The following is a 13,287-nucleotide window of genomic DNA, read 5'->3' as shown; positions in this document are numbered from 1 at the left end:
CATTCTGTTTCATCCATTCATCTGTTGATGACATTTGGGTTGTTTCCACATTTTAACTATTGTGAATAATGGTGCTGTAAACATTGGTTTACAAGAATTTGTTTAAGTCTCCGCTTTTAATTCTTTTTTCACCCCGAAGTGGAATTAGCGAATCTTAGGGTAATTCTATATTTAACTTTTTGAGGAACGACCAAACTTTTTCACAGCAGCTGCATCATTTTACATTCTCACCAGGAATACACAAAGGTTCCAATTTTAAATATCCTCACCAACACTTATTTTCTATTTTATTGATAATAGCCATCCTAATGGATATAAAGTGTTATTTGTGATTTGATTTGCATTTCCCTAGTGACTAATGATATTGAGCATCTTTTCATGTGCTTATTTGCAATTTGTATATCTTCTTTGGAGAAATATCTATTCAAGTTCTTTGCCCGTTTTTGAATTGGATTGTTTGGTTTTTGTTGTTGAGTTCTAGGAGTCCTTTATATATTCTGGATATTAATCCCTTATCAGATACATGGTTTGCAAATACTTTCTCCCATTTTGTGGGTTGTTTTTTCAATTTTAATAGTGTCCTTTGATGCACAAAAGTTTTAAATGTTGAAGTTCAGTTTATTTTTTCTGTTGTCTGTGCTTTTGGTGTCATGTTCCAGAAATCATTGCCAAATTCAGTGTCATGAAGCTTTTCCTATATGTTTTCTTGCAAGAGTTTGATATTTTTAGCTCTTACATTTAGGTCTTTGATCCATTTTGAGTTAATTTTGTATATGAGGTAAGGTAAGGGTCCAGTTTCATTCTTTTGCATATGGGATCCAATTCCCAGCATCACTTGTTGAAAACTGTCCTTGTTGAATGGTTTTGACACCTTTGATGAAAATCATTGACTATGTATGTCAGAGTTTATTTCTGGGTGCTCTCATTTGTTCCATTGGTCTATATATCTGTCCTTACGTCAATACTACATGGTTTTCGTTACTGTAGCTTTGTAGTAAGTTTTGAGGAAGTGTGAGTCTTCCAAATTTGTTTTTTTTCAAGATTGTTTTGGCTATTTGGGATCCCTTGAGATTCCATAAGAATTTTAGGATGGGTTTTTCTTTTTTTTTTCTCTTTTTCTTTTTTTCAATTTTATTTATTTATTTTTAATTGCAGTAACATTGGGTTGTAACATTATATAGCTTTTGGATGTACATCATAATATATTTCAAATTCTGTGTAGATTACATCATGTTCACCACCCAAAAACTTATAGTCCATCCCCTCACATGTGAGCCTAATCACCCCTTTTGGCCCTCCCCACCCTTCCCCCATGGTAACCATCAATCCATTCTCCGTTGCTATGTGTGTGTCATTGTTTTTATCTTCTGCTTATGAGTGAGAACGTACGGTATTTGACTTTCTCCCTCTGACTTATTTCACTTAGCGTAATACCCTCAAGATCCATCCATGTTGTCACAAATGGCCAGATTTCATCATTTCTTATGGCTGAGTAGTATTCCATTGTGTATAAATACCACATCTTCTTTATCCATTCGTCCCTTGATGGGCACCTAGGTTGCTTCCAAGTCTTGGCTATTGTGTATAAAGCTACAATGAACATAGGGGTGCAGGTATCTTTATGGCTTTGCATCTTCAAGTTCTTTGGGTAACTACCCAGCAGTGGGATAGCTGGGTCATACAGTAGATCTATTCTTAATTTTCTGAGGATACTCCATACTGCTTTCCATAGTGGCTGCATCAGATTGCACACCAACCAGTAGTGCACAAGGGTTCCCTTCTCTCCACATCCTCTCCAACATTTGTTGTTTCCTGTCTTGTTAATTATAGCCATTCTGACTGGAGTGAGATGACACCTCATTGTAGTTTTGATTTGCATTTCCTGATAGCTAATGATGTTGAGCATCTTTTCATATGCTTGTTGGCCATCCATATATGTTCTAAAAAGCGTCTGCACAGCACAGGAAACCATCAACAAAATGAAAAGACAACCTAACAATTGGGAGAAGATATTTGCAAACCATATATCAGATCAGGGGTTAATATCCAAAATATACAAAGAACTCATACAGCTCAACAACAAAAAAACCAACAACCCAATTAAAAAATGGGCAAAAGATCCCAACAGAGATTTCTCCAAGGATGGGTTTTTCTATTTTTACAAAAAATACAGTTAGAATTTTGATAGGGATTGCACTGAATCTGTGGATCACTTTGGATAGTATTGTTATCTTAAACAATATTAGGTTTTCTGATCTATAAACATGAGCTTTTTTCCCATTTATTTATATCTTCTTTAATTTCTTTCAGCAATGTTTTGTAGTTTTCAATGTACGTGTCTTTCTCCTCCTTGGTTAAATTTATTCTTAAGTATTTTGTTCTTTTTGATGCATTGTAAATAGAATTGTTTCCTTAATATCCATTTAGGATTGTTCATTGCTAGTGTGTAGAAAATGCAATTGATTTTTGCATGCTGATTTTATATCCTGGAACTTTGCTGAATTCATTTACTAGCTCTAACAGGTTTTCTTTGTGTGTATGTGGAATCTTTAGGGTTTTCTACATGTAAGATCACATCATCTACTAACAGAGATAATTTTACTTCTTCCTTTCCAATTTGGATTTTTTTTTGGTGAGGAAGATTGGCCCTGAGCTAACATCTGTGGCCAATCTTCCTCTTTTTGCTTGAGGAAGGTTGTTGTTGAGCTAACATCCATGCCAGTCTTCCTCTATTTTGTATGTGGGACACAGCCACAGCTTGGCTTAGCGAGTGGTACATAGGTCCCCACCCAGGATCCAAACCTGCAAATCCTAGGCCACCAATGTGGAGCGTGCGAACTTAACCACTGTGCCACCGGGCCGGCCCCTCAATGTGGATGTTTTTTATTTCTTTTTCTTGCCTAATTGCTCTAGCTAGAATCTCCAATACTATGTTGAATAGAAGTGGTGAAAGCAGGCATCCTTATTTTGTTCTTGATCTTAGAGGGAAAGCTTTTAGTCTTTCACCATTGAGGAGGATGTTAGCTGTGGATTTTTCATATATGACCTATTTATCATACTGAAGAAGTTCCCTTCTATACCTAGTTTATTGAGTGTTTTTATTATGAAAGGATGTTAAATTTTGTCAAATGCTTCTCCTGCATCAATTGAGATGACCACGTGGCTTTTTCCTTCATTCTATTACTATGATGTATTATACTGCTTGGTTTTCATAAGTTGAACCATCTTGCATTCCAAGATGAAATCCTACTTGCTCATGGTGTATAATCCTTTTAATATTCTGTTTTATATTTATTTATTTGAAATATATTTGACATAAAACACTGTGTAAATTTAACAAAGGTTTTTTAAAAAGATTTTATTTTTCCTTTTTCTCCCAAAGCCCCCCGGTACATAGTTGTGTATTTTTAGTTGTGGGTCCCTCTAGTTGTGGCATGTGGGGTGCCGCCTCAGCATGGCTGGACGAGCGGTGCCATGTCTGCACCAAGGATTTGAACAAGCAAAACCCTGGGCGGCTGGAGCAGAGTGTGTGATCTTAACCACTTGGCCATGGGGCTGGCCCCAAACACTGTGTAAATTTAAACATTGTGTGCAGCATGTTAATTTGATACATTTATATGTTGTATAATATGCTGAAGTAGGTTTGCTAGGATTTTGTTGAGGATTTTTGCATTAATATTGATAAGGAATGTTTGTTGTAGGGTTTTTTTTTTGTAGTGTCTTTGTTCTTGGTATAAGGGTAATCCTGGCCTTGTAGAATGAGTTAGAAAGTGATTTTTTGGAACAGCTTGAGAAGGACTGGTGTTAATTCTTTCAATGTTTGGCACAACTCACCAGTGAAGCCATCTGATCCTGCGCTTTCCTTTCTTAGGAGGTTTTTGATCACTGATTTAACCTCCTTACTAGTTATAGGTTTATTCAGATTTTCTATTTCTTCATGAGTCACTTTTGGTGGATTGTATGTTTCTAAGAATTTGTCCATTTCATCTAAGTTATCTAATTTGATGGCATACAACTGTTCATAGTATTCTCTTAAAATCTTTTTTATTTCTGTAGAATAGGTAGAAATGTTTCTATTTTCATTTCTGATTTTAGGAATTTGTCTCTTTTTTCCCCTTAATCAGTCTATCTAAAAGTTTATCAATTTTGTTGATCTTTTCAAAGAACCAAGATTTGATTTTATTGATTTTCTCGTTCTGTATTTTATTCATTTCCATTGTATATTATTTCTTTAGCTTTGAGTTTAGTTTGCTCTTCTTTTTCTAGTTCCTCAAGGTTTATGGTTGGGTTATTTATTTGAGATCTTTCTTCTTTTTCAATGAACGCTTTTACAGCTATAAATTTCCATCTCAGCACTGCTCTTGCTGCATCCCAGAAGTTTTGATATGTTGTGATGTGTTTTCATTTTCATTTGTCTCAAGATAGTTTCTAATTTTTCTTGTGATTTCTTTGTTGACTCATTGGTTATTTAAGATTGAGTTGTTTAATTTCCACGTTTGTGAGTTCTCCCATTTTTCTTCTGTTAGTAATTTCCAGTTTAATTTCATTGTGACTGAAAAAGATACTTTGTATAATTTCATTCTTTTAAAATTTATTAAGACTTGTTTTGTGGCCTAACATGAAGAATTCCCATGTACACTTGAGAAGAATGTATTGTGCTATTATCTTCTGTACATGTCTATTAGGTCTAATTGGTTTATTGTGTTGTTCAAACCTTTTATTTCCTTACTGATTTTGTCTTATGTTTTATCCATTATTGAAAGTGGGGTATTAAATTTTCCAACTATTATTGTAGAACTATTTCTCCCTTCAATTCTGTGAATGTTTACTTCTGATATTTTGGCCTCTGTTGTTTGGTGCATGTATGTTTATAATTCTTATATCATCTTGATGAATTGACCCTTTTATCAATATATAATATCTTTCTTTGGCTCTTGCAACAGCTTTTGACTTAAATTCTGTTTTGTCTGATATTAGCATAGTTACCCCAACTCTCTTTTGGTTACTATTATCATGGAACATCTTTTTCCATCATTTCACTTTCTACCTGTTTGTGTCTTTAGACTTAAAGTGAATGTCTTTTACACAGCATATAGTTGGATCTATTTTAAAATCCATTCTGCCAATCTCAGTCTTTTGATTGGAGAGTTTAATCCATTTACATTTAGAGTAATTACTGATAAAGAAGGCTTTAGTATTGCCATTTTGCTGTTTTCTGTATGTCTTATTTTTTTGTCCTTTATTTCCTCCATTATTGCCTTATATTGTGTTTAGTTGAATTTTTTTGTAATGAACTATTTTGATTCCTTTCTCATTTTCTTTCTTTCTTTTTGTTTTTTTTTTTTTTAGGAAAATTAGCCCTGAGCTAACTACTGCCAATCCTCCTCTTTTTGCTGAGGAAGACTGGCCCTGAACTAACATCCATGCCCATCTTCCTCTACTTTATATGTGGGATGCCTACCACAGCATGGCTTTTGCCTAGTGGTGCCATGTCCGCACCCAGGATCCAAACCAGCGAACTCGGGGCCACTGAGAAGTGGAACATGCGAACTTAACTGCTGTGCCACTGGGCCAGCCCAGCTTCTCATTTTCTTTTGTGTGTTATTCTATAAATATTTTTGGTTAAGGGCTGGCCCGGTGGTGCAGCTGTTAAGTTCTCACATTCCACTTCAGCAGCTTGGGGTTCACCGGTTCAGATCCTGGGTGCAGACCTATGCACTGCTTGTCAAGCCATGCTGTGGCAGGCGTCCCACATACAAAGTAGAGGAAGATGGGCATGGATGTTAGCTCAAGGCCAGTCTTCCTCAGCAAAAAGGGAAGGATTAGTGGCAGATGTTAGCTCAGGGCTAATCTTCCTAAAAAAAAAAAATTGTGGTTACCATGAGGCTTACATTTAACATAGTAAACTTAAAACAATCTAATTTGAATTGATACCAACTTACTTTCATTTGCATACAAAAACCTCTGTTCCTATCACCCCCTTTACGTTATTGAGTTGACAAATTATATCTCTATACCTTGTGTGCTTAATAACATAGGTCTATAATTTTTTAATGCAGTTGTCTTTTAAGTCACATAGAAAATAAAAAATGTAGTTGCCAACCAAAATTACAATAATACTGGCTTTTATATTTGCCCATGTATTCACCTTTACTAGACATTTTTATTTCTTCTTACAGCTTCAAGTTACTGTCTAGTGTCCTTTTGTTTCACTCTGAAAGATTCCCTTTAACATTTCTTGTAGGGCAGATCTAGTGGTAATGAACTACCTCAGTTTTGTTCATCTAGAAATGTCTTAATTTCTCCCTCATTTTGGAAGACAGTTTTGCTGGATATAAATTTCTTAGTTGAAAGATTTTTTCTTCCAGCACTTTAAATACATCATTCCACTGACTCCTAGTCTTCGAGGTTTCTGCTGAGCAGTCTGCTGATCATCCTTGAGGATCCCTTATATCTGATGCATCACTTTTCTTTTGCTGCTTTTAAAATTCTCCCTTTGCCTTTCAACAATTTGATTATAATGTCTCTTGGCGTGCATCTCTTTGAATTTATCCTATATGCAGTTCATTGAGCTTATAGGTTCATGTATTTCAAATTTACAAAATTTTCAGCCATTATTTCTTGAAATAATCTTTCTATCTCTTTCTCTCTTCTCCTTCTAGAACTCCCATGATGCTTCAGAATTTATGTTTGGTTTATTTTTATAATTTCTATCTCTTTATTGCTTTTCTAATTTGTTCATAAATTGTTCCTGATTTTTGATAGTTCTTTGTCCAGATTTTCCTTTAGCTTTTTGGGAATATTTAGCATAGTTTTTTTGAGTCTTTGTCTAGCAAGTCCAAAGTCTGGGGTTTTTCAAGGATAATTTCTGTCAATTTGTTTGTTCCTTTGAATAGGTTATATTTTCCTGTTTCTTTGTGTGCCTTGTAATTTGTTTTTGTTGTTGAAATTTGAGCATTTGACAATTACAATGTGGTAACTCTGGAAATAAAATTTTTCCTCTTCCCTAGGGTTTGCTGGTTTTTTTCCTTTAATTGTTGAAGGCTGTGGTAGTCCATTTGTTTTAAGACTTTTCCCCACTATTTTGCAAGGACTATTCCTTATTGTGTGTCACTGAAGTGTCTGTTCCTTTGGCTCAATGTTTTGAAAGATTTCCTTGATGCCAGGAGCTAAACAAACAAAACAAGACAACACGCACAAAAACTCAAAAAAATCAAAAAAGAGAAGCAGGAAAATAACAAAAAATCTGACCTCCTCTTCCAGTGTTTTCAGCTTGGCTCTGTGTTGGGGCCTACCTTCAACGCTTATGCTGGCAGTGATCCTAGGAATCAGCCCAAAGTGAAAGCTTAAGGCCATCTCAGGTCTTTTCTGGGCATGAATCTTGCCTGGACATGTGTGTGAATTTCTAAATTCCCCCACATACACAGGTGCTTTGGAATGTCTTAATTTCCCAAATAATCTCATCCTAGCTTCTCCTCTAGTCCTTAGACAGTCTCTTGATTGTTTCCACCCATAATCTCTTGTCTCAGGCATCTGTGAGTCTGTACTCCAACTCGCATCTTTTACAAGCAGTGCCCACCACTTTTTCCACTTACATTCCAAGTTAGGTAAATTGAAGATGAGATACAATGTCAGTAGTTCGAGTATCCCCAGACAGGTCAGAACAGATGGACACAATGATTTTCGAATAAGGTCTGCTGTGCTCCTTCTTCTTCAAGGGAGGAAACTGGGAAAATGGGCTGCTGCTCCTTCAAGATCAAGACTGCCGCTGCCCTGGGGATGGGAAGAAAAAAGTGAATAAAATGCCCCCAAACTTTTCTATCATTTTGAAGATGGCTTTTTCTTGATGAGGTGTTTGCTTGGGTGCTAGAAACCTTTGACTATTTTCCAGAGCACCGACAAAGTTTCTCCTTTTTTTCTTTTATATGTTTCTGTGGGAGAATGAGAGCTTGGAGCTTCCTAGTTCATCATTTTGCTAACCACTCTGCTATTTTGCCATAGTCTTTTTATAACCTGATCTTGCCAGTGATATACCATTGCTTCTGTCATAGGCTATTGTTCATACAGACCCACCCTGGAGCACTGTGGGAGGGTACTACACAAGAGTGTGAATACCAGGAGGTGGGGATCACCAGGGGTCCTCTTAGAGGTTGCTTACCACAGGATAGGACCAGAATTTTCCTCCAAAATGGTCTCGGTTGAAACTACACACATTAAAGCTAGAACTGTAGTTTGGAAATCTTTAAGGGAAGGTGTTTAGCTCAGATAATAACGCTTACTGTTTGCTCTGGCCTGACACTGACACTCTGCTAGATTACTTACTGGAATGAGTCAGGCACCACTTCTGCCTTTGAGGAACTCCTAGGCAGCTGAACAGATAATTTCAAAGCAGTGTGGCTAAGTTCTATACAGATGGCTAGAGGAACATGATGACTACACCTAGCTCAACCTGGAGAGTGAGGAATGTTTCTGTTCCAAATGACACCGGAACAGAACTTTGAGAGATGTGAGTTGAGGGGAGAGGGGAGCTGTGGCTGTGTTGGGGAGCATTCTAGACAGAAGGATCTGCACAAGGTTATGTTGGAAGCTAGGAATGAATGCAGTATTATACTTTGTGAGAAAACAATTCACATAGTTAAATTCGAAACTAAACAGTATCATATGGGTAATTTATATTTTGATTAAAACATGCACAAGATGCTGTGGGAACTCTTCAGAATTTCATAGGAAGAAGCAGGAAAATCCTGTTATAGGAGGTTCTTGGGCTAATTAATTTTGGGTGCCTGGGAAGTAGCTGGGTGGAGGAGGTCATTTCCTGCAAGATGAAGGGCAGGTATAAATCATAGGGGATGAGAGAGTGTGCTGTTCTTCTATGAAGAACCCCTAAGGAGTTCATTATGACGGGTGTGGACATTCCTTGGGGTAGGGGGCTGCACAGAGGAGTGGAGGGGTTGCTGAGAGGGTTGTGTCATAAAAGGTCTGTGTGATCTTGTGAAGGCTCTGAACTATGTTCTGAAGGTGAAGAGGACTGCCAGTGAGGTAGCAACATAATCGTCAGGCTACTCACATAGTGTTTAGGGACATGAGTGCTCTTTATAGACCCTTATAATAATGAATATTTAAAAATGTTGAAAATATTTTAAATTAAAAAATTAAAAATTTTTTCTCATATAAAATCAACTCATGTTCATTATGGAAAATTGGAAAATGCCTAAAGAACAAAAGAGAGACAAAACCCTCAATCTCACTAACCAAAGGAACTGCTTGTCAACATTTCAGTGTATACTTTCCAAATATATTTTTATATATTTAAAAACCAGTCTCTAGCTATACAGATATTTTTAAAAGAAATTTAGCAATTTGCATTTTGAAACATGTTTTATAACATAACATCTACTTAATTGAACATTTAATTGAAATGTAAATTGAAAAAACTTAATTGGAAGCTTTCATAATAATTTTCTTAGAATTTTAGAAGCTAGATCAAAGAATATACATATTTTAAATCCTTTGCTATACATTGCTGAATTACTTTCAAAGTATCAGTTGTGTTATTGATATTTTGTGATGTTCATTCCTTATGTTAGTTATTTTTATGGAATCACTTTCAGACAGCATTAATGAGAGTCTGTGAGAGCCCTCCAGTGGCCAAGCTCATTTCTGCAAAAATATTATTATCAATGGAATTAAAAGGAATAGTATCTAGTGGCTAAATCTTAATGGCAAAAACAGGGAAGTGACTGGAAATATCTTCGCTGTTAAAAAGGCCTCATTCTGTAGTTGTGGAAGAGATGCTGTTTGCTTTCCTTTCAAATTCTTGTTCATCTGCTACTAGGTTATGCAATGTTTTGAATTTCACTGCTATGTAACCTGAAGGTTAAGGTCATGTTGGTTTCAAATAGGTTTATAACCACCTGAGCAACTATTTTTGGTATAAAAGCTAATATTTGCTGAGTACTTACTATGTGGTAGGCCCTCCTCCAAGCATTTTACATATGGTGATGCGTTAATTCTCATGGCTATTATGAAATAATTACTATTTTTAATGTCATTTTACTAGCAGGAAATAAAATAGTAGTTACTAAACAGAGTTATTTAATAAAAAGTTAAATAACTTGCCCTAGGCCACACAACTAGCAAGTGGTGGAGCCAGGGTTCCAGCCCAGTGCCCTTCCCCTCCTGCTCCAATGGTCTCCCTTGGGTCCTGGTGTCCAGGAATGTTCCCCTTCAGGACGATTTCATAAAGAAGAGTCTTACTTGTGTAAGAAGCAAAAAAAAAACAAAGAAAACAATTGGTATGAACGAGACATAGGTTCTCTTCTAGCCATTTTTTTTTATGGAAGAGTATAGTGTTGAGAATATAATTTATGCTTTTATATGATGTTAATATTATATAGAATAAATAACAAGAGGACATATGATAGTTTTGATCACTTTATGACTCATTCATTTTCAGTAAAGCACTTAAAATGTGACAAATTGTATTTTGAAGTCCTAGATAGCAAAATGGAAACACCTGTTCTTAATTTCTAAGAGAATTTAATAGTGTGGCTTTGTAGTCAATTTTCTTGTTTTTCCTTTCAGAACTTATATACTTTAATACTATTATGTTTTTAGAAAATATGGTCTCCAGTTTGAACTAAAAATAAGGACTTTTACTGCTCTTCAGGAAGTAGGATCTCACAGGGTGAATTAGACATGATATCATCCAACATATTCTGAAACTCCTGGCGGAGAAGTAGATAAATGGAATTGGCTGTTTGAAGGCAGAAGAGAGAAAACACCCCGGAAAGGACTCAAATCTAACATTCTCGATAGAGGTTTTTCATTATTTTGCTTTATCTCCAAGTGGAAGGAGGGGAAATTTGGAATAAAATGGCTTCTGAAGGAATGGTATTTTAATTGCACCATGAAGGTCAAGAAATGGAACTCTGAAAAGGCAACTTTTCCCCAGCGGCTGAGGTGGAAATTCTGCATGGGAGTGAAAGCGCTCTTGACCGAGATGCCCTAACGGAGGCCAGCATCTCTTGGTAACCAGAGATTTTCCTGCTTGAGGCACACATCCCTTCTGTTGGAGAAGGCTCCACTCTACCAAGGACAGCAGGTGGGTGCAGAGACCACAGAGCCGTCACTCTGCCTCTTGCCCGCTCCCTGGACCTGTTCTAACCCCACTCCTGGTCGCTTCTGCACCGGCTCTTCAGACTCCCATCTGCTGTGAACTCAATATTCCTGTCCCCCCAGATTCATATGTTGAAACCTAATCTCCAATGCGGCAGTGTTGGAGGTGAGGCCTTTGGGAGGTGATTAGGTCATGAGGGTGGAGCCCTAAGGAATGGGATTAGTGCCCTGATAAAACATTAACCTAAGTGCCTTTATATGTGCCAGGCATTGTGCCACACGCAGATTTCAGTGGTCAACAAAATGCACAAAACCCCAAAACTCACAGGGCATTTCCTTTTTTAAAGTCTATGTTTGATACATTTGTTTACACTATGAATTCGTACCACAATATTTCTAAAAATGTGTGTGTATATAGAATTTTTGTGTTACCAAACATTAAAATCCACCAGAGGAACTGACCCTTTAAAAAGAGGTCTTATTAAAAGTGCTTTTTTTTGAATGAAAAAATCTCACCTAAGTAATTTCATATATGTCCTATGATTTCATCTTCAGTTTTCTAAAGATATGCATCCTTTTTAATATGTGAGGAAAGCTTTCGCAGAGACACGTACATTCCACCCGGGTCTAACGAACACATTTGGAACGTGGGAAGCTGCGGTCAACCACGTTTCTCTAGAAGCCACGGGCCCCTTACACAGCAGTGCAATGACAAAAGACAACCACTAGTAGTCGCTGCGAGCCCACTCCTTTGGCTCAAGGTTTGCTTTCAACGTGGGCTTTTGCCGCTGGTCAGCAGACGCACTTGCCACTGCGATGGGCATTAGCGCTCTAACTGAATCACAGGCTAGTTATTGAATATTTTTAGGTGTAAATGGCAGAAGAACAGTTAACCAGGTCGTTTCTTTTGTTCAGTACACATCTAGCATTTAGGGCATTGACTGGCTCTCTAGTCCTCCCTTTTAAATATCTTCTAATAAGAATAAGCTTAAGGAACTTATGCTCAAGCCATAGGAAAAACTTTTACATTTTTCATAATGGAAAGAATATTGGACTTAGGGTCAAAAGCCTGAAATCAGACTTCAGCTATACCTTACTAGTTCTTTTATGTCCTGTAGAACTGTGAAGAGATGACACGGCAAAGTTTTCTGAGAGAAAGGCCTTTGGGAGGTCTGGGGCCCCCCTGTTGACACTTCTCTGGGGTGACTGGACCCTGAGAGACTGACTCTCACAACGCAAGGAGTACCTGGCACGTGGTAGACCTGGCACATCAGTTTATCAAGTTACGCTACGTGGGAAGTCAGGTTCTTATCACAAGGAGGGCTGGGCAGGAGAGCCACAGCTGGGAGCGTGGGCGACTTCAGAGCAAGTCCCTCAGCTGAGACAGCTTGAGGGGCCTCTCCACTGTCCAGGGGCCCCATCCTTGGAGTCTGTGCGCCACCACACCATCTCCTGTGGATAGCAGAGGACGCTCGTGGCCTCTCTGTGCCTCTTGGCTCCCAATTCCCTGTGCTTCATGGCTGCCCAACTTCCTTTCCAAAGGACACACTCTATTTACAGCTAATTCATTCAAACAGGTTACACTTTGCTGGCCTCCCTCGGGTGGCCTTTTGTACATCTGCGTTGCAATTCTTTACACATTCATCTTAGGATTTCTCTCCCATTAACAGATAATGATAATAATAACCTAGTTATTTTAGCTTTAGTCTCTATCAAAGGCAACTCATATTTCCAACTGATCTATATTGCCTACAAATAATACTAACAGTAGCTAACATTTATGAGTGCCCATCCGTGCCGGGCACTGTGCTGTGCACTTTGTGTAAATGATCTCCCTTAGCCCTCACAAAAACCCTGGGTGGGGTTGGGGGGAGCATCTGCTATTCTCACTTTATAGATGAAGAACCTGAGGGTCACATGAGTTGAGAGACAACCTAAGTGATCAAGTTGGAATATGAACTCAGGAGGTTCCATTCCAAGATCCGAACAACTCGACAACTCTTTCTACCATTTAGTGCCTGAGTCCTGAAATCCAGCTTTACAATACCTCTGTGTGCGTGACTTGTGGGTGATCTGGGCATTGCTGACTTCTGAGGGGTTGAGTTTTCATCCTTAGAATGTCAAATGCTAATGGAGTCATATCAGTGCAGATTTCATAACTACTTTTTC

Source organism: Equus asinus, chromosome 5 (genome assembly GCF_041296235.1).
Source record: "Equus asinus isolate D_3611 breed Donkey chromosome 5, EquAss-T2T_v2, whole genome shotgun sequence".
Lineage (NCBI taxonomy): Eukaryota > Metazoa > Chordata > Mammalia > Perissodactyla > Equidae > Equus > Equus asinus.
This window is presented reverse-complemented; position numbering follows the sequence as displayed.